Below are 21,298 nucleotides of genomic sequence, written 5' to 3'. Positions count from 1 at the left end.
AGCAAGAACATCACCCTTTTTATATTACTTTGTATATTGCATAATAACAAAAGTATATAATGTATGTATAATATATAATGTAGTGATACTTCTGGTGTCCCTGTTGTTTCCAATCTTATTCTCATTTTTGTAGGTTCAGGAACTTGATTTCTTTCTTTCTCTTTAAGTCTTAGCTTCTGGAGAGCTGCTCATGTCTACCAAACTATAAGAGCCTCATGAATTAATAAATAATTGGAAATACTGATAATGGGGTATCAACACATTTTCTTCTCAAGAGAGATGCCTATTTGGGAAATAAGATGATTTTAAGAAAACCCATACAGAAAGTATATAGATGATCTTTAGAAATACTATTAATAGAGTATTATGCATCCTTTTTTACTATACGAATATACCTGCTGAGATGGCTAAAGTCTCTTACCTGCCAATCAGGACACCCTGTTCTATGGATTATGCTGAAGGCACAACTATACAATATTAAATTCTCAACTCTTATTTACCCAGACTTTACCTTTCGGAAGGCATTGGGTGTTACAGCGTCCAATTCCACTGAGTGGATCTTTAAGAACTATATTTACACAATATTTAGAATGTCAGTATGTTTATTTCGACAATTAAATGATCAGCTTGAACAAATAGTGCAAATATTATCAGAAGTAAGAGCTCATTATCAAGTCTACCAAAATGAAAATAATCATTTTTGGAAGACATTTTTCAATATCCATGTGGATATGATGCTTAACAGGTCTAATCTGCAGGTTCTGTAGAGTGTATTTTGAGAGTAACTCATCTTGAAATGCCATTAAGGTGTAGTCTTCCTCAAATTATTGTTAGTATTCACATGATGGAGATTGAGAATTATTAAAGTACAGTCTTAAAGTTTTCCAGTTAATGTATTTGCAGAACTCTGAGAATTTAATTGTGTTCTTGTTCAGACCTCTGGCAAGAACTGAAACTGCTTTCTGAGAGAAGTCTTGGTCCTGCTCGATTCAATTGCTCTGCAGCTGGGCAGGAATACAGATAAATTATTCAATGTTTATACCAAAATAAACATCTCGTCAACTACACAGCTAGTAGCTAAGTCATTAAGAACTCAGTCCATTAAAAAAACAAAATGTGTCCATTCCAGGCATTTATAAAAACCTAAGTTTTCAAATATATGTTACATATGCTATTCTTTAAGAGGCCACCTGAAATAAGCAATCATTTTTCTAAAATTTATAATCTCCCTTCTGTTTTTTTTTTTCACTAGAAAGCTCCACAATCCAGTTCTTCAAAAAATTGTCATTTTAGTGATTGATTCATTTATTCATGCAACTAGTGTTTATCGATCTCCTACTAGGAGCTCTTTCAGGCTCTAGTTGTAAAGACAGCAAAGACTGAACCTGTGGACCGCCATAGAGTGATGTGGATACCCAATATCAGATAATGACGAAAACTATAACAAATCTAGGAGATGTTAGATTTATGATAATGTATTTATCAATGCTATCCTGAATGCTAGCATGAGGTTTCTGGAGCAGACAGATTTATCATTATTTATTTATAGCAAATAATAATGCCCCGTTTCCTTGTGCTGTAGTGTCTTCCTTCGGGGGCAATGCAGTGAGAGCCAGCTGTCACTCAACATATACAGAGTCTGTATGGTAGGTGAGTACCCCCAACCTCCTCCCCTAAATGAATCTGGACATTTATACAGGACAGAAAGGCAGCTGACTTTCCTCTTTTTTTGAGAGCGTTTCCTTGGAAAAATAATAGGAAGGATCCTGCGTCCTCCTTTTGGAATGTGTCCATGGCCCTGGGTCTCATCTCCCCTTGAAATGTAAACACATACCTCTGAAGAGATAAAACTCTCTGGGGTTCTTGTTATTTAGTCAGTCCTAAATTACCTTGTAAGGATTGTGTTTTAGCCTAGATTCCAAATTTCACTAAAGTGTTCCCAGAAGGCCCTAACTTTGCAGAAACAAGAATATTTTCTCCACAGCTGCACAAAAGGGTTATGGGACAGAGAGCTTGATGAGTTCCTCTACATTGACTTGTCAGCTGTGACCTCTCTGAGGATGTGATCTCAGCTGCCATCTGAAAGGCAAGAAGGAGCCAACATGTGAAAATTTGTGGAAAGGGAACATCTGGTACAAGATCTTAAGGTTAGAATGATCTTGAAATGTTTTAAAAACGGAAGGAAAGCCAGTGTGGCTAGAATGTAATGAGGAAAAGGAAAGACACACAATCAGAGCAGTGCCAGGTTTCCCAGAAGGTGGGAGGGATTTGAATTTTACTCTAAGGGTAATGGGAAACTATGGAAGGGTTTTTAAGCAAGGAGGAAGCGACTTCAACAGTCTAGGTTTTTAATAAAAAACCCTAGCTGTAGTAATAAATGTAACAGTTAGTTGTAGTAGATGTAGAGAGAAGTGGATATTGTCCTTTTTCACTAATTTCTTTATTATTCCCCCATTTAATAGATGCTTCCTATGTGCTATGTAGACATGAGCTAGGTTCTGGGGACCTGCACTTGGAAGTTTGACATGGTCTCTCTCTTCCTGAAATTTAGGCAATGAGGGAGAGAAAAGGTTGTGTTTGGGATTGTAGGAGATGCTGTGGAAAGGGGGGGGGGCAGCTAAACCAGAGTGAGGCTGAGAAACTCAAAGGAAGACCAAGATTTAGGGTTGTATTCAACTGTATGTCATGGAAATTCAGTTAAAGTGTCTTATTTTGTTTATTTTCCATTTCATGTGACTAGAGTCTGGAGGCAGATAGTACTCCAGGGCTGTTGACAGGAGGACAGTGAGGAGCAGACTTTCCCTGCTTTTTAGAATTGTCATCCTTAATGCACATTCTCCTTGTATTTGAAAAAAAAAAAAAAAGGAGAGCGAGGGCGAGAGGGAGAGAGATTACCCTTCTAGACATCACTTTTCAATTCTAAGAAGGAAGAAAGGGTAAAGGTAAAGAGCAAAAGATATGTCGAGGAGGTTTGCCCATGTTTTTAGGAAGACATAACACTCTGAAAAGCCCAATATTTAACTGTAGTTGCTACAATATATTTTTTGCCCAGAACTACACCTCAAGCCCATCCTCTGATTCGTGGGACTGTGGAAAGCTAAGTATTTTTAAACGGAAACATTACCCACTAAATTAATTTGTGTTCTATTAGAAGGGGAGATGGAATGAATAGATATCAGGATGGCAATTAAAAACAACTGGCACGAGGATGATTTCTGTAGAAAATGAGAGCTAAGACTTGGAAGAAAATGGAAATTCTCAGAAGGCCACTGAGAGACTTACAGGAAAGAAAAAATTCCTATCACTTAACCTTTCCTTCTTAATTCTTTAAGAGCAGTGATAAAAACAGTAGAAAAAAGAATGTGTTCTTCATTTTCTACAAAGTTGCTATAGAAAATACTGTTCAGGTTTTAGTCAGTGCTCCTTTGTAGATTCTTAAACTATATTCCTCCTTCCTGTTTGATTCTTGTCCTTTGAAGTTTTCATAATAGCTTTATTATATCTATTCCTCTTACTTATAATATCCCTTAAATCAGTTTCGAAGTAGGTGGAAACCACCCGCTGTAGCCATGGCTGAAAATAAACAAATGTAATAATATAGTGAGTTTCAGGAAAAAGTTTGTTTGATCTTTAGAAGATTTTCTAAACCAAATATCTAGTATAATGGACCTTGGGGTCAGTCCTCGTTAAGCAGAGTATGTGGCTGTTGACAAAAACAGACCTACATGTGTCACTGGCCAGAGTATTACCATTGTAATAAAAATATTATATAAAATAAAATCAACTTAAAGCAATGCTAAACTATCAAATATATTAACTTCATTCCTTAATTTCAGATTACACGGACTATTTGTTTCCTAATCCTTCTTAATCTCTCTGGCGTGTATTTCTTAAAACTTGAAGAGGGCACACTCCTTTGGAAAGAAGGAAAATTGCTTAGGACAGATATTAGTAAACAACTCTTTCCTATGGACCTTTGATGTCTTGTGAAAGTAGCAATTATAAACGGACTCTAGTGAAGCTGTTTATTCCAGCAATGCACCTTCTTGATTTTTAAGGTAAGAGTTCAAGTGTGGGGCCAAGTCAAATAAATTTTTCATAAATAACCTTGCATGATTGTGTGGTTCAACTACATATTTTCAGCAGGCCCATGGTGAACACATGGAGAGCACAGAAGATGCTGGACGATACTTAGAACCAGAAACCATCACTAAGATGGTTTGCACAAAACTGAAAGCACTGGTTGGACTTGGTACAAATTATTCTCGGGAACTTATTATATCTGTATAGAACTCATTTTCCAGATGACTGATTATATTTATAAAAGCAATAGTTTTAATGTTTTCTCTCCTGTTTAATTTCAAGTTTGATAATTTGGAGAGTCCTCCACTCAGTGTGAGCTCTGTTTCCTTTTTCCTCTTGATTATATATCGATCTAGTTGAACATGAACATGTGGAACTGTTGCTGCAATATGGTTTTTGGCATTTATAGACTGGACATTTATAGGTGCATTGCCACCCTAAGGACGTTTTACTTTTTATATTAGGATAATGAGTAAATATTTGCTTAGAGTGGAGTTGAGTATCGGTATTGGGCAAATACATGCGCTCATTTAATTTTGTCTCTCTTTTACTATATGGACTATTATTCCAATTACAATAATTTTTATCTCACATTTTGCATTTTCATTTGAAATTTAGAGCATCACAGAAGAGTTGCTTTCAAAAAATGACGAGACGCTCAAAAATGTCTATGTGCTTTTAATGAAACAGATTGCTAGTTACTCCAGTGTTTCCTGTGTACGTGCACGCCCGCACACACACACACACACACACACACACACACACAAATCATTACATCACTCACTCAGTTTCTAAGGCCTGTTAGACTCCTGATGGTACAAATGAAGTAACCTTTCAGCAACCTAACACTGGACTACAGAAATGGTGAAATCAGGAAGCCACTTAGAGTTTAATCCCCTCTCTATTAAGAATTCTTTTGGAGAAACACAGGAGTTGCTGTTTGGCACCTACAAGTGCATAGGAATCCTGTTGAATGGAAATTGGCACAAGTACCCAAGTCCTGAATGGATGCCTTGTTTGTGAAAGGCTTACTACACATGCCTGTGTTCAGAAAGAGGAGAGGGTATGGGGAATGGGAAGGGGGATCAGATAAGAATACCAGTATATTTCTGTCATATAAAAATGTAATAATATTCACATTCCAAAATATTTCTTAGGCAAAATGGAAAAAATTGACCTAATAATTTATATAAAGATTATCAAATGTTTCAAAAAGTAATTTTTAATAGACACCAGATCCTGAGAAAGAATTGCATCTGTTCTCAAAATACTTTTTGTGTGTGTGTCCTTAATATACCCATCTATGTTCATTGTGGGGGAAGAGATATATTGGCATTTAAATAACACAAAGTGGTTGCAAAAGTTTATTGTACACAAATATTTATTAACTATGGGATGAAAAGATAGGAGCTAGAGGCAAATCAGATTCTACTTCTCCAAATCCCAGCATATGTAAAAGAAATCCTTTACCCAGGAGAATTAGCAGATAGTCTAAATCCCATTGGAGTTCATCGGCTCAATTCAATACTGATTCGGGATTATTTATTCAGAGTTTGGTCTCTTCTGAGACATTAATAAGGTAAGAATAAACCATGTCGTTCAATTTAAGCATTGTAATTTGTCTAGTACGATTCAGAAGCATTATTAAGTTAGCTTTTATATTTGAAAAAAACAGTAACAACATTCCAAAATGGACATTGACTATGGCAGGTGTAGACCATTTCCAACTACTTTATACATTGATCTGACTTCACAAAGTAACTTTAATGAAACAAATATGATTCTATCTTCCATGTTTGAGATAAAGCTGGGCAGACAGTGAGTATGTGGGACATCAGAATCAGATCTCCAAAAGAATCATTTAGCCATTAATAATTATGAGTTGATTCTAAGAAGATCAAGTTTGTTGTGAATAAATAAAAGGTTTTTTTTTTTTCATTTTGGGTTCAGACAAATAAAAACTGAAAAGGAAAAAGTCTGTAAAGTTGCTAGGTAGGGGAGATGGAATTTAGCAGAAAAGGTATAACATTAACTTGCTGTTATGAGTCAGAGTTCTACAAAGAAAGAGAACCAAGAGTGTACAACTCTTTCCCTCTCCTTCTACTTTATCACCTCTACCACCTGATCTCTCTCTCTCTCTGTCATCTCTCTTTCTATACGTACTCTTATGACCATATTTAATGTTGACCACATGGAGAGGAATTAGATGCATTTTTTTAAAATGATAATGATGGAGAAGCAAGTTGACTAATATTGTGCCATTCACGAAGAAATTTCAAAGAGAATATTTTTACATGTGCATTGCATTTTCATCCATGACGTATGTTTCTATAGGTCAAAACCATAGGTTTGAAAAGCTAGATAGTATTTTGTTCTTCATCTCTATTCTCTGTTTCATTAGGGTAATGGTACTTAACACCTTCCTGAATGTGTCAAAAGGTAAAGGTGATGTTATAACCTGTCTGCTTTGATGTGACTGTAGTAAAACTAATATCAAGGTGGTACATTTGGACTTACTATTTTCTCCCTTCAAGATGTGGTACTTTATTATATGATAAAAATATATCAATGAAACTGTGATGTTGGGCCTCTTGGTTAGTTAGTATAATGAATGTGTAAATGGGTGCACAAAATTCACTCTCTGACTCAAGAAAATGTCACTACCAGCTAAATGGCCAGTACTATCTAAAAAGAAAAAGATCTAAGCAGGAAACTCTCTCATTTTTTTTTCATTTTTTTCTAATAAGAAATACCATTGACTTTTCAGACTTCTAGGCACGATAGCAAATTGGTAGCTCAAAGTTATAATCCAGTCCAAATATGTGAAAATGATTTAAAAACATGAGGTAGCACATAAAAGTTGAGTAATTGCAAATAAAATCCTTGATCTGGTCTTGAAAAATTCGAATTTCCCACCTTGCTGTGCAATGTACTTCTGAATGGGAACAATTCCTGAAAAAAGTGTTAACTGTTGTTGTCTTTAGGCAAGCTTTGTGCTCCCAATTGGTTCCTTCCTGCTATTAACTCAGCGTGCTCTAGGCCCATTCACCTGGAAGCTCACATCCCTTATTTAAATTATCTTTCAGCCTTTGTAGTCCTCGTTTGTTTCCTGTTCTATGAAAGAGGTGGTACCCAATTTAACCAAAAAGTTCAGGACAAACCCTTACCATTCTGGAATATGTATTGAAACTACTATAGTATCCTATGTTTCTGGCTTAGAAATTTCTTAGAAATTTTGGTTTTAAAAGCAATGGGTCTGCCTAATTATGACAATAGAGATACGATTAGAACAATTTTTCCTACCATTATCCAGTTTGTGGCTTTCAACCAAGATTTGCTGGAAATACAAACCACAATTTCAGTGCTTTTATTGGCAAATAGGGCTGTATTGGTGAACTGATACAGTAATTGCACTTTTATAGCCCTCAGCACTCCAATTTACAATTATTTTAAATTTAATGCTTTTGATTAGGTGTTTCCAGAAATAAGAGTGCTTAAGTAATCCAAGAAACAAGGAAATGCCATATAAATGTGGGGATGATTTATAAGCTTTCTTAAAGGTATTCAATATCAGATACCTAGGAAAGCTAGTTCCTGGAATTGATCATCTGTAAATAAATAACTAGCAAGAAATTATACTACTATAAATACTGTAATTACCATGAATTCTTCACTGAAAGCACCTAGGATATATCAGTAAATCTTTCATGTAAGGGAAGTCTCTAGAAATACCTGAAAAAGCAGAGGTTTTAAGAATCATGTGATATAAGAGCAACGATCTATCAGAATTTCTACTGAGCATCTTAAAGTAATAAATTCAACATTCCTTTAATAACATTTTCCCCTTTTGTGGTGCAAGAATGCCTGCGATACAATAAAATCTTAGTCTGGCTGTATTGCTGCTTGCTAGCTTATCAACTAACAACTTATGCTGATCAAGTAGTAAGACTAATTTATTCAGGTTTTAAACTCCTGAGATTAGAAATATTTGGTTAAATTACTTGTTGAGCTGGGAAATCGATTGCACTTATGTAGAAAGCTTGCTTGGGCCCTCTTTCAAGTGTGGCTAAGTCTGCTTTTATAATTTGTCTACAATACTGTGTGGACTGAAATCTCGTTAGGACATAGAGCCAATTTATTTGCGTATAGAGTACATGGGCTACAACTGATTTTATAAGTACCTGAAAAACCTATGGCTCTCCTACAACTCAGCTCTGCAGTAAGAAGCCCATTGGGGTGCATCTATGTGATGCCCACGTGATAGCAGGAAATGAAAAGTAAATTGCCTGGGGAGAATCCATGATACCAGAAAACTATTTTCTGGTTGCTGGATTAATTGATTATATCAAAGTAAAAAATTGATATATATATATATATATATATATATATATATATATATATATATATATATATATGTTTGTTATGAGTTCCTTTATAGCACTGAGTTTGGGTCCATTTTAAAACAAACAGGAATTTTGCAAGTGAGGCTAAACATTCACATGGTACAAACTTCATCAAGCATAGAGTTAAGAGGTACAAAGCTCTTATGCTTATTTTATAATATAGTTCTTTAGTGTGAGGCTAAAACTGCTTTAATAGAAAACTACAGTAAGAGGTATTTCTATAGGGTGAAGAAGACCTTTTCCTTTAATCTTGAAAGAAATAGATTTCACCACTTACAAGTTACAAGAAAGAATCATAGATGTTTTCTGTAATGCTGTACTGTCTTTCTTTAATTCCTTCATTCATTCAGAATATATTATTGATGCCACCTACATACTAGGCATTCCCCTGGGGGCTAGGCAAGCATTAGGGAACAGGAGAACCCACAGGAGGGATTACATTCAGGTATGTGTCAGGAGGGAGAAGACCTAGAAGTAAGTAAATTATGTAGGACGCAAGAAAGTGGGTGCTTTACAACTGGATGAGACTGAATCATCTGGAAAGCAAACGTACATACTGAGGTAAAGAGGGCAAGGACTAAGCCCTGGGGGCAGTTCCATCCCTGAGAGAGAACTGTGAGAAGACAGTGGAAGTCAACCTTTGTCTCTTACCCCTTACACAGGCTGCTGCTGAATGTCCATTTTACCTTTCTAGGTTTGACCTTAATAACAAAAAGACAAAATCTCATCGTTATGTTTCATCATGGATAGATATTTATATTGAATGATAGAAAAGATGCGCCTGTCCTATAAGCCAGATCCTAATGTATTGACTTACTAAAACTATGTTTTATTATAGCTCCATGTGACAAAGAGGGCTTTTTACTTTCATTTTCTAGCTGGAGCAATTCAGTTACTGAGGGTTTAGTTATATGATTTTTATTTTTATTACTTCATTTTTAGATTTTATCTATTTATTCATGAGAGACACACAGAGAGAGGCAGAGACATAGGCAGAGGGAGAAGCAGGCTCCCTGCGGGGAACCCAATGTGGGACTCGATCCCAGGGATTCCCCAGGATCACGACCTGAGCCAAAGGCAGATGCTCAACCACTGAGCCATCCAGGTGCCCCATTATATGATTTTTTAAAGGAAGTCAGGAGCCCAGGCAGTTTGAAGAAACGGTTACTGATCAGGGAGTCTTTGAGGTCTAAATTCAGCCCCCTTTAGGAACTCAAGGGCATTCATTTGGTGGCCTTACTATGAAACATTAAGTAAATCCTTTTTGTGGGTGGGATAACTGCACAGATTTCCAATTCTGGTGCTATCAAATACTGATGAATATTTTATATAGCTAAAATTATTCCCAGATACAAGCATATGCTGCAGGTACAACTAATCAAATATTCAGCTAAGTTGCACAGCTTGTAAGACAAGAAATCCCCTAATAAAGGGCTCAGAGTTTTCTGAAAACTGTTAAAATTTTCTCTTAGAAGTTAGTGGAATGTATGACGTTACTGTTCACTACCTTTTAATGGCAAAATAGTAACAAATAATTTCAGTTACTTTATCTCAACTATTTTATTTTTTCCTTGTTGAAAGCCTCTAATGGAATTACTGTCTTTTTAGCTAACCAACTTATAGAGAATGCGGGTAGTGGTTTCAATATTTATGAAATGCTCATTTTCTCATAGGGTGGAGGCCACTGATTTTTTTCTGGAAATGGCAGGATTTATTAATTGATGCTTAAACCCACTGCATTTTTATTTTAACTTTCAAAATGGTAAAGAACATGGCAGACATATATTCAAAGTGAAACCTGAAAGATCGCTTGAAAACACCTAGCTCAAAAGCTTCATTATAGAATAAAACAGCCTCTGGAGAATGAAGAAAAGCTGAAGTTCCTGTCAACATAATTAGGAAGACCTAAGAGAGATTTCTTAGAATCATTTTTGTGTTTTTAATAAGAGTTCCTAACCAAAAAAAAAAAAAAAAGGAATTTATATTAATGGTATTTAAAAAATTGGCATATTCATGTATGTCCTATTTGCTCATGAGTAGAATGGTGTTTAAAGTTTATGGAGCTGACACTTCTCTGAAAAATGTGAACCTTGACTTGTCTGGTCTAGGAAGCACCAACTCTCTCTCAACACTAAACAGGACATAGAAGGCAATGTGAGTAGCCTCCAGCTATTATTTTTTTAGTAGTTATATTAGCTTTAAGTTCACTTACCACTTAGAGAGAAAATTTGGTTCAGGGAATGGACTAGAGATTCTAAAAGGCTGAACTCTTAGATTTGAATCTCAGTTCACAGTAGCCATGGGCAACTTGCTTCAGTACGGAAGAAATTGAGAACGTAAATGTTGTTAAAGTATCTTGAGCCAATTGAATAAAATAAAATTTTATAAAGATATATGCCAGGGTATTACTGATAAAGCAATGTGCTTTTTCAGGACAGCCATTATTAAACAGCTGGCAGAGTAATATAAACCCACACAGTGGGCTTCAGTCTGCTGCTTGGTCATCCCTAAGCACAGTAGCGCATAAAATAAAGCTTTATTTTGGTCAGAATATCCTGAAAAGTTTTCCATGGTGCCTGAATCCCAGCTTCTCACTTCCCTTCCCAGTGAGAAATCATAATAGTTCCTGGGGTGGAAGGTTTAGATGACATCCAGCTGAGTCCAAAGCCTCCAAAGGCTGATGGGGCGTGTTGTTTGGAGGCCCCTAAACAGAAGCAGAGATTATGAAGCAGGTTCAGTGTCTAACTCCTTTACAATTCGGTCCTGTTGGGTTTTTTGCATTGACAGCCTCTTAGTCATTATGATCCCAACCAAACCATTTTTCACGATGATATTCCATATCCCATTTTCATCACTACATGAAATGTAGCACTGAAAGGGCCAGGCATCTTCACAAAGCATAACAGAACACTGATAACCGTGCAGATTGACTCCCAATCCAATCTCAGGCCTTGTTTCTTACTTTATGATCTTTTTTCTCCTGGACCAGCAGGCTTTCCCTCATCAGGCTGACGGTGGCTCACTTCACACATACCACTCAAGACCTCTGTGCAGTATAAAATAGAAGATCAAAAGCAGGTAGGAGAAAAAGAATAAGGGAATGAAATGAAAATTGAAAGAGATATAGTTGGAAGGAAACAAAGGTCTATAAAGGACGAGCTCAAGTTTCATGTTGGTGATGATTAGTCTTGCAAAACCTTCTGAGACTGTGGAAGAATTTGCTTGTCAAAAATCCAGTTTGTTTTTTTTTTTTCTTCTCTCTTTCTCTCTCTTTTTAAAGGCTTTTCATAATGAGCGACTCTTCTCTCATTTGAAGGGTTGAATCTTTTCTGAAAAAGTTTGGTAAGGCCAGGCATTTGAACACTCAGTCACATGCAGCAGAACCAGGCACATGGAGGACAGCTGACTCCACAGAACCAGGGCCTTGGGTAAGTGCCCAGCACTGAAGCCACCTGAAGTGACCTCAAATGCTACCTTTTTAGTAACCATGGAAAATTCACTTTAATATTTTTTTTGTGTCATAAGGCAATCTCCTTATAATTCTTTTGGTGGTGTGGTTCCAGTGATAAGTAAGGATTGGGCTGAGGAGTATCTTGAATATTGCAAAAGCAAAATGAAAAGCATCTTCCCATATTTGAGTGAGGAAAAGTATAAAGAAAATTTTATTTTAAGAACTGCAGTCTCATTCCAAACATTTGGGTTGGATTTGGAGAAAGGACTTACTCTTTTGGCAGCTTCTTCAACTTTGAAGTTAGGGTCTGAGGTCAAAAGTTGTACAAGCTTTGCTACACCGTTGTATTTGAGGCTAGAGCTCCATTCACAGTCCACTCCCAGTCGGCTACAGCCCATGGCTGTTCCATTAATGAGATATCTTATCAGGGATCCAGCTTACCAAAAAATCTGGGTAAATATGAGTGGCATCATATCTAATTACCAAGATAATATGATAATTGAAAATAATTGTGGTTTGATTTTCTCTTAAAATAAATTTAATGATGAGTCTCATATTGTTATAATCCACATGGAACTCATGTAACCTGGAAAGAAACATGGTGATTTCTATCCATATCTTGGATGATCTCTAAGTCTCTTTCCATTCCAAGACTGCCTTTGGTAAGACCAGTTGTTTTTCATGTTAAGGAAGACACCTCACTTCTTAGGCTCATGTATTTGAAATAATTTTTTAGTTCTCAGGAATATGATATTATTTGTTTTGCTACTGGGAACTGGCTTCTTATGATTCATTTTAGAGGTCAAGGAATAAACATTCTGTTTAAGTTATCAGCTTAAACAACTTTGTTAGCAACAGCAAAGGAGTTGAATTTAGTTAAAAATCAAATATTTATGTTAATATATAATAGAATATTTATTATTTCATTTTCTAGTCACTAGCTTTATCTTATGAGACACATATCAGAGCTATTATTTAAATATCGCTCCTAGTCATACAGTTTTAAATGTACCTAAGTGGTTTTTTTATTTTTCCTTACAGACTACTATAATACTTGGCTAAATATAAAAATCTATAAGTATACTGTATGTACTTTCATTTTAGAGATTTTCAGCAATGTCCTCAAAATAAAATATAGTAATTGTTATTTTTTAATAGCCTCACATAATATAATAACAAGATGATGCTAGATATTGCAACAAATTCTACATTCCTTTCAAGACATTTAAAGCTTTCCCCCTCCTTTTAAAAAGCCCTATGATAATGATCCAGAGGATAAAAAAAATTCAGATTTTTCTGCTAGGAAATCTTATTTTGAAGGTAACTTTTGAACCATAAGCGGATGCTCAGATTATAATCCATTTAGTCATGACATCAAACAGTGAATTACTGAAGATTTATGTTTTTGTAGCTTTTTCAATAGCTTGAATAGCATTAAGATCATTAGTAGAGGATGATAATCTTTTGTATCATTTAAATACCTATTAGTAGTGTTTGCTTGCAAGGAATTCAATTTTTTGGTTAATTTACCAAATTTGTGCTTTTTCCTCCTTCTGTGTTTAAGCTGAAATGTAAACTGGGTCAAGACTATAAATTCAGCTTGATCTGGTTTGCTGTGTTTTGTCTTCATTACAAAATGTTGTAACTAGAAACCGGGCATAACAGCTTTACCAAGACATGATGAAGTAAATATTAGGCTGAGTTTCATAGATCCAGAGTCATTGCTGATTGTTACTAGACATCTGCGTTGATTTTGAGTGGGGAATTATAGGAATTCCAAACTCTCAAGACTTCAATGATGTGCTAAAGTATACCTCAAAAACATAAATGATTGATTTGACCAGTTCAATAATACTTTTTCAAATATTGGATGAATATCATAAGTATTTTATTACTAATGACCAATGTTTCAGATTGGCTGAAAGAAATCTCCTATAAACACATTGTGTCCTGTCCCCCAGATTTGCGTATTATTTTATGTAGGGCTACATACTAATTGTTTAAAGCAGGATTGGCGAACTTTTCTGCAAAGACCCACAAAGTAAATATTTTTAATCTTTGTGAGTCTTTGTCATGACATCTTAAAGCTGTCATTGTAGTTCAAAAGCAGCCATAGAAATATGCACACAAATGAGTGTAACTGTGTTCCAATAACTTCACTTATAGACACTGAAACACGAATTTCATTAATTTTCCCTCTTCATGAAATGTTATTCTTTTTTTTTTAATTTACTTTTTTCAACCATTAAAAAATGTGAAAACTGCTTTCGCTTATGGTCCATACAAAAATAGCTGATGGATAGAATTAAGCTGGCAGGCCATATATAGTTCACTGACCCCTAGTTTAAAGTAGTAATTTTCTAGAACTCACAATAAGATATACTAATACATGAAGAAATATTTTAAAAAATCCAGAATTACATGCCTGGATATTTATGGATTTTTAAAACATAACAAGAACATTAGGAAATATTATAATGCCAAATTTGAGGGAAAATAAAAAGCTGCTATGTCTTAAAAAGAGCAGAGTTAAAGTTAGATTAATACGGCAGTTTTGTTATTTCTATTGCTATATATGTAAAAGATCCAGATGCTAAATACAAAAGGTATTTTTTTAGTTTGTTAAAGATACTTGAGGTTAAATGAAAATGTCAATGGCTTTATTTGTTTATAAAGTTCAGATTCTCTGTAAAATGAAGTTAACTTAAAATTTTCACTAAGGCTATAGGCATTTAATGTGAAACTGCATCATTAGGAAGAGTAAGAAAAAATGAAGACCAGTTAGTGTCATATGTTAGAATTTAAAGTATATTTGCTCAAATATGCTTAACTAATAAATAACCAGAGCTCATATAACTAAACTGTCTCTCAGTTAGACATACCATCCTTTAACCACTGAATATAAACCTTCTGTAAATTATATGAATTTTACTTTCAAATTAAACAATTTTTTAGATAAGATTTAACTTGAAATTAGAAAGAACTTTTGCTTAGCTTTCTATTTCAAATGTAATTTATCATAATTTGGATATAAGAAGTTAAAATAATTGAATAATATAAAATACTAATCTTTTAGAGACTTAAAATGATTACCATGGAATATATACACTTTAAAAACTTATGTGTATTTGTGTTTAATGTGCATTTGTGCTCATATATTTAAATTCTGGCATAGCGATTCTATTTAGAAACTTATTTTGAATAAGTACTTCAAATTAAAGTAATATATTTCTGGTTTCTAAAAATTCTGTGCTTTGTCATTTCTATCATAGAAATGTGTGCCATCAAATATTAATGGAATGAGAAGGAGACTTAGCAAGGGATTGTATTTTGATGCTTTTTAATTTATAAAAATTGAAAAAAATTACTTATAAGGCATAAAATGTGCTAAGTGAACTTTTTTTTAAAAAGTGAAACAATTACTTAAAGCTATTTAGAGAACATAAAAAATACAAACATTTTTTAAAAGAAAACTGAATCAATTAACTAATTCAAGCAATTTTTAATCCAAGAGTTTTATATACATATAGATGTAATCTTAGATACCAATCTCATTTTCTTTTGTTTTAAAATCATATAAAAATCAACATAAGTTACTTCTAGTGGTTAATTTAAGGATTTTAATTAATGTTTTGTTGAAATAGAAAATTTAATTTCATTAATGATATCATCTTTAAAAAGTAAAGCATTATCTTGGTCAGGACTAGAAATTAATATACTAGATTTTCTATATTTTGGTAGTATGATATTGTCCCTATTAAAACAAAATAACTCTTCATTTAACAAAAATTTCTTGAGAATCTGTAGTGGACCTGGCATTTTGCTATGTCCTAAATGCAAAGGTGAACATAATACTCTTGCTTTTATGAAGTTTACAAGTTTATTCGAAAACAAAGATATACATATGAATCAACTGGGGCGATTTTGAACCCCCTCTTCCACCAGACATTTGGCAGTGTCTGGAGATATTCTTGGGTGTCATGACTGGAGTCAGAGTACTCCTGGCAGGTAGTGAGAAGCCAAGGATACTGTTACATCTGCTGCAATGATGTTAAGACATCCTATAATAGTTATCTAGTCTAAAGTGTCAATAGTGCTGATGCTGATAAACCTTGATCTCAACGTAGCACATTTGAAGAACTGCTATTATAGAACAGTGCAGAGACTCTGGTGGAAATAGAATAGGAAATGGTCAACTCCATGGGCAGGAAGTGTTGTCTTGATAAAGGAATATCTGAAAGAAGAGCTGTGTTTGAGCTGACTGGAAGGATTGAATGGAGAGATGTTCCTGATAAGAGGGTGTGGAGTTGGGAAGAGGAACTTTCCATACTGAGGCAGCAACATGAGCAAAGGAATGAACGTGTGAAATCCCTTTTCATCTTTGGGAACATAAGTGCAGGGTGCGTAGAATGGGTATGGAAGTAGAGAGATCTGAGGTTGGTAGGAATCTAGGTAAGTAGGAATCTTATCTCAGGGATCTTTCTTTCTTTCTTTCTTTCTTTCTTTCTTTCTTTCTTTCTTTCTCTCTCTCTCTCTCTCTCTCTCTCTTTCTTTCTTTCTTTTTAAATGTTAATGAAGTATTTTCTTATTTTGTGCTGTCTTTATTTATTTATTTATTTTTTTATTTGTGATAGACACACACAGAGAGGCAGAAGCAGGCTCCATGCAGGCAGCCTGATGTGGGGCTCGATCCCAGGACTCCAGGATCAGGCACTGGCTAAAGGCAGGTGTTAAACCACTGAGCCACCCAGGGATCCCCCGATTTTTCTTTCTTTTGTTCTATTTTGCTACATCATAGAGTTGGGTTTTCTTCTGAAAGATGTTGAAGATGATGAAGGACATGACATGATCAGGCGGCCTATTTGTAGGACTCATCAACTGTGATGTCAAATGTCATGGTTATTAAAAGAAACACAAAATCCTACATCATTTGATGACAGAAGAGCCACAGGAAGAAAATGTCCCCCAGTGGGGAAAAAGGATCACTACTTCTTTACCTGTCAATGTTTTGCTTCTGATTCTACACCTTTCACTTTATTGGTCAGAACTGTATCAAAGCAATAAAAACTCAACCTTAATTTCATTTCTGTAGTTCCATAAATGCATTATGTTTCTGATTGGCTGACTCTCGCAGGCCTAAGCTGCCATGTTGTGGCATTAGTTAGCACTGTCCTTTCTTAGAGGTTCTGTTTTCAGATTTCTGTTATGGAACTGCGATGAATTAAAAAAAAAAAAAATCTGCTGGGCACCCCGGGCCCAGCGGTTTAGCGCCTGCCTTCAGCCCAGAGCCTGATCCTGGAGAACCGGGATCGAATCCCACGTCGGGCTCCCTGCATGGGGCCTGCTTCTCTCTCTGCCTGTGTCTCTGCCTCTTTCTCTCTCTGTGTCTCTCATGAATAAATAAATTTTAAAAACCTTAAAAAAAATTCTGCTTACAAAAAAAAAAAAAAAAACAGAAGTGAAATCTCAGCTGTAGTAAAACCTTGTTCTTTTATCTCTCAGTGGTTCTCAGCCCTGGATGTCCAGTAAGATCATTGAAAATGGGAAGGGAGGTGATTTTAGTGCTTGGGAGGCTTAGTGGCTGACTCTTGGTTTGAGCTCAGGTTGTGATCTCAGAGTCCTGGGATAGAGCATCATGTGGGCCTCTGCCCTGGGCTCTGTATTGGGTTCCAGGTTCAGTGGGGAGTCTGCTTGAGGATTCTCTCCCTTTCCTTCTGCCCTCCCCCTGTTCCTGCTCTCTCTCTCTCCCTCACTCTCTCATAAATAAATAAATAAATAAATAAATAAATAAATAAATAAATAAATAAAAAATTTTTAAAAAAGAATCACTGAGGAGAGAGATTTGGGTATCTGTATTTCTTAAAACTCCTTATGTTAACTCAGGGAACTGTGCTATGAATACAAAATATTAACCTCACATTTTTTATTTGGTCTTTCAGTGATTTCTTTTTGGTTTCTCTCTAGTAAATATATCTTCATATTTCTTATTTGGTCTTTCAATGATTTCTTTTTGGTTTTTCTCCAGTAAATATATCTTCATATTGCTCAAAAATTTTTGAGTATATGCTATTAAAAACTGGTTTTCTAACAAGGAGGAACTAATCTATGATTTCTTATGTAAAATTCACAGAACAGATGAGTCTCACTAGCTAGAGAGATAACTAGAGATTTGAACATGGAGTTTGGAACAGTGATATTTACATTTTCCAACAGTCTTATTTTGTGCCACCTGACTCTGATTGGTTGGTTAACGTGGCTAATGAGCATGATGTAGTGAAAGTGAGGCAAGGAGTTTGATCTTCATGTAACCTATTCTCTGTTCTTGAGCTATAGATCACACACCTCATCCTAGACAACTGCCTTAAAAAATGGGGTTTCTTGCTAAAGTGCTATGGGAGATTTAGTGTGTTCCCGTGATTGCAACTGACAGAGCTCATCTCTGTAAAAAGTAACTAAAAATGCCAGTCCTAATCCTTTGTTAACTCAACAAAATAGTCATTAATTACCTGCTCTGTGCAAGGGGATGACATTTTTTTTTTATCTGTCAGGAAACAAAAAAGAAAACAAGGTTCAGTTCTCACCCTATGGATTATTTATAACATCATACCAGTGAGCAAAGAAGAAAACACTATCATTACAAATTGTCTTCTCTCCAGCTTCTTGATTATTTTCTTTTTCATTTCTTTTCTCTGTCATCAAAGCATTCCCTTTGTGGAAAAATTTTCTCTTAATTTCCTTCCTAATTTTCTCCTTCAATTCACAAACTTCCTTAAGTAAGTATTTATTGCCTCTACTTCCTTAATACATACTTTAAAAAATAAACATCCTCCTAAAATATAAACAAACGAATAATCAATCACACTCTATAATCCTACTTTGAGTTCTTACTTACATCATGGGAAACATTTTTTCTCAGCATTTTTCTGTGGGTAGCTCAGTCTGGGAATGCTCTTTTCCTTTCACTTGCTTCTTCTGTGAATCCAATCAAAACATATTTGTGGGTAGAGATATTCAGCCCATGGGCACCATGTTGCTATCTTGTTCTGAATCACTGGATTTCAGACTTTCCAGTATGACTCACAGTCAGATATTTTACATTGTAATCTAATATATACTAATCGAAACACATGTACATAGTATATATACATTTTACAAAAATATTCCATTTTACCCTATTCCATTCTATTCCATCCTATACTATCCCATCCTACTCTATCTCATGAAAAATGCTGTTCCTGAACCCACTAAACTAATATCCTAGCACAATATTTATTTTAAAAAGATTCTTCTAATCTAAACTCATGGTTTTCTACAGGGTCTGTGGACTGTAGCATCCTCCTAAGAGTATCGCTGAAACTCTCAGGAGGTTTAGATAGTTTGAAAACAAAGCATATTTGTTGTTGTTGTTGTTGTTGTTCAGTGAAGATTTGTGTTTAGTGAAGAGGATTATTTTATTTAAATTTTCGAATATCACAAAAATGAGACTATTTTATGAGACCTAATTTCTTCTTCTCATTTATATTTTATCCTTTTTTTGAGTCACCCAATGAATGGACTGAAACACTCATTGAAATTTATTTGGCAATTAATTATGTATTACTGGGTGACATCTTTTGTGTCAATCTTTGGGTCAGAGACATTTTTGTTATGATGAGCCTCAGTTTTCAAACTGGTCTTGATGGAATATTTACCACAGTAGTGTGAGATAAACTCTCCTGAAGAAGTGGGATCTCCATGTCATAAGGAATTATGTTTAATTTTACCAAAGACCTTGATTTACTAGCTATGATACAACATTATCTGTAATCCTTCTGCTTGCCTTCTTCTTTCTGTTCACCTGTTTCCCACTCACTTGTTGACTAGGATCCACAATAAGGACCTTACCTATGTGGCCCGCAGGCATCTCTACAGCTTGCCTGGTGCTTTGGATCCCAGAACCATTTTGGTTTATGAGACAGAAGCTAAAATGCTATAACTAGAGTTATATCTTATATTCCTAGCACTGGCTATTGCAAGGGCTGTGATTTTGTTAGAATTGTGTTCATCTCATTGAAGACACAAAAGCTCATAAGCTCTCTTCTTAAGAAGTGATAACTATCCTCCCCTTCAGAACTCTTTATTCTTCAATGTCTTGACATCATTGAGTTTGATCCTATAAATAAATTCTGCTTTTCTGTAATGCTACTAGAAAAAGGGTGAAATATTTTTCAAAACCTCTGTAACCTAATTATAATTATTTAGTCAGTTATATTGTACAAGTCCTTACTTTATAGATGACAGGAGAGTACATGAGAGGCAAAGTGGGTTATCTAAATTACTTCAGTTAGAATAAATTAGGTGCAGGTCACTTGATTTTGAGTTTTTGTTATGATAAATTTATAATATAAAAGAGATAAAAAGAATAGCATAAGCTTTAATGTTTTGCCATAGTTCTTATACACACACACACAAACACACACTTTTTTGGTGAGAAATCATTTTAAAACAGAAATACAGCTGCTACTTGGAAATCAGGACTAATGTTTAATTCTTTCCTTTTAATTACTGATTTTCAGAGTAAGGATTTAATATAGTGACCACCTCCAGTGATCTATGAGTGGTCTTTTTAATTTATAAAATAGGAACAATTAATATGGAACTAACTGCAATGTTCACGTATGAGGATTTAAATTTTAGATTATCCCTGATTTCAACACTGATTCTTAACTAAAGCTTTTATGTATACATTCTACTTGATCTGATTGGCTAAAACTTTTGTTGATCTTACTTTATCATGGTCAAAGTATCATATTTTGCGTATGTGATTTTGTTATCAAACATCTAACTTAAAAATATTAGAAATTGTTACTTCAGGAGCTGCTTTTAGTTATGTTCTTTTGTGTTATCTATAATAAGCATGCATTACCTGGGAAAATCATTTAGCCACTTGGCATCAATTCCCACATCTTAGAAAACAAAGACAGCTCTGTTGTTTCAATGTACTCCTCAGAGTGATGTCATGAAGGTTAATATTACATTCTCCCAAATAGCTCAGCAAATAATAATAAAAAAATGAACATTAATGAGAACAGGGTTGAAAATGTATTTGAGGCAGAAAGAACAAAGTGCTATTATAAATTATCAGCAGCCTATTTTATTTTGTGATTATTGCTTCCTGAAAGCCTTTGAGACCTTTGAGAAACAAAAATGTAGATGCTAGGAGGAACAAATAAAAGTATAAAACCGATTACAACTTATTTATTTTTTTAATATAATTTTACTTTACCAGAAGAAGGACAGAGAGGTCCAAAAGTAGAAGGGTTAATGCTTTCCCTTAACACCATTGAGATTAATCTGCGAGGCTCCTGCTGAATTTTATTTC

General features: G+C 34.8%; 1 protein-coding gene across 15 annotated transcripts in view; it reads left to right on the top strand.

Moving 5' to 3' along the window:
• ZPLD1 (zona pellucida like domain containing 1) overlaps positions 1 to 21,298 on the top strand; it is a 79,348-nt gene that overhangs the window by 3,491 nt on the left and 54,559 nt on the right. For 2 of the 15 annotated variants that reach the window (XM_077883750.1, XM_077883743.1), the window contains exons 1-4: positions 1,909 to 2,147; positions 3,837 to 4,058; positions 11,479 to 11,564; positions 11,803 to 11,914. The gene's annotated coding sequence lies outside the window, so the exon portion shown is untranslated. Of the gene's footprint in view, positions 1 to 1,582; positions 1,651 to 1,907; positions 2,148 to 3,836; positions 4,059 to 10,621; positions 10,641 to 11,475; positions 11,565 to 11,766; positions 11,915 to 21,298 lie in introns of those variants that run through there. The other 13 variants (XM_077883749.1, XM_077883740.1, XM_077883751.1 and 10 more) reach the window with 10 other exon arrangements.

Source organism: Canis aureus, chromosome 35, assembly GCF_053574225.1.
Source record: "Canis aureus isolate CA01 chromosome 35, VMU_Caureus_v.1.0, whole genome shotgun sequence".
Classification (NCBI taxonomy): domain Eukaryota; kingdom Metazoa; phylum Chordata; class Mammalia; order Carnivora; family Canidae; genus Canis; species Canis aureus.
Note: the sequence above shows the minus strand (reverse complement) of the source record. Positions and strands in the feature narration are given on the sequence as shown.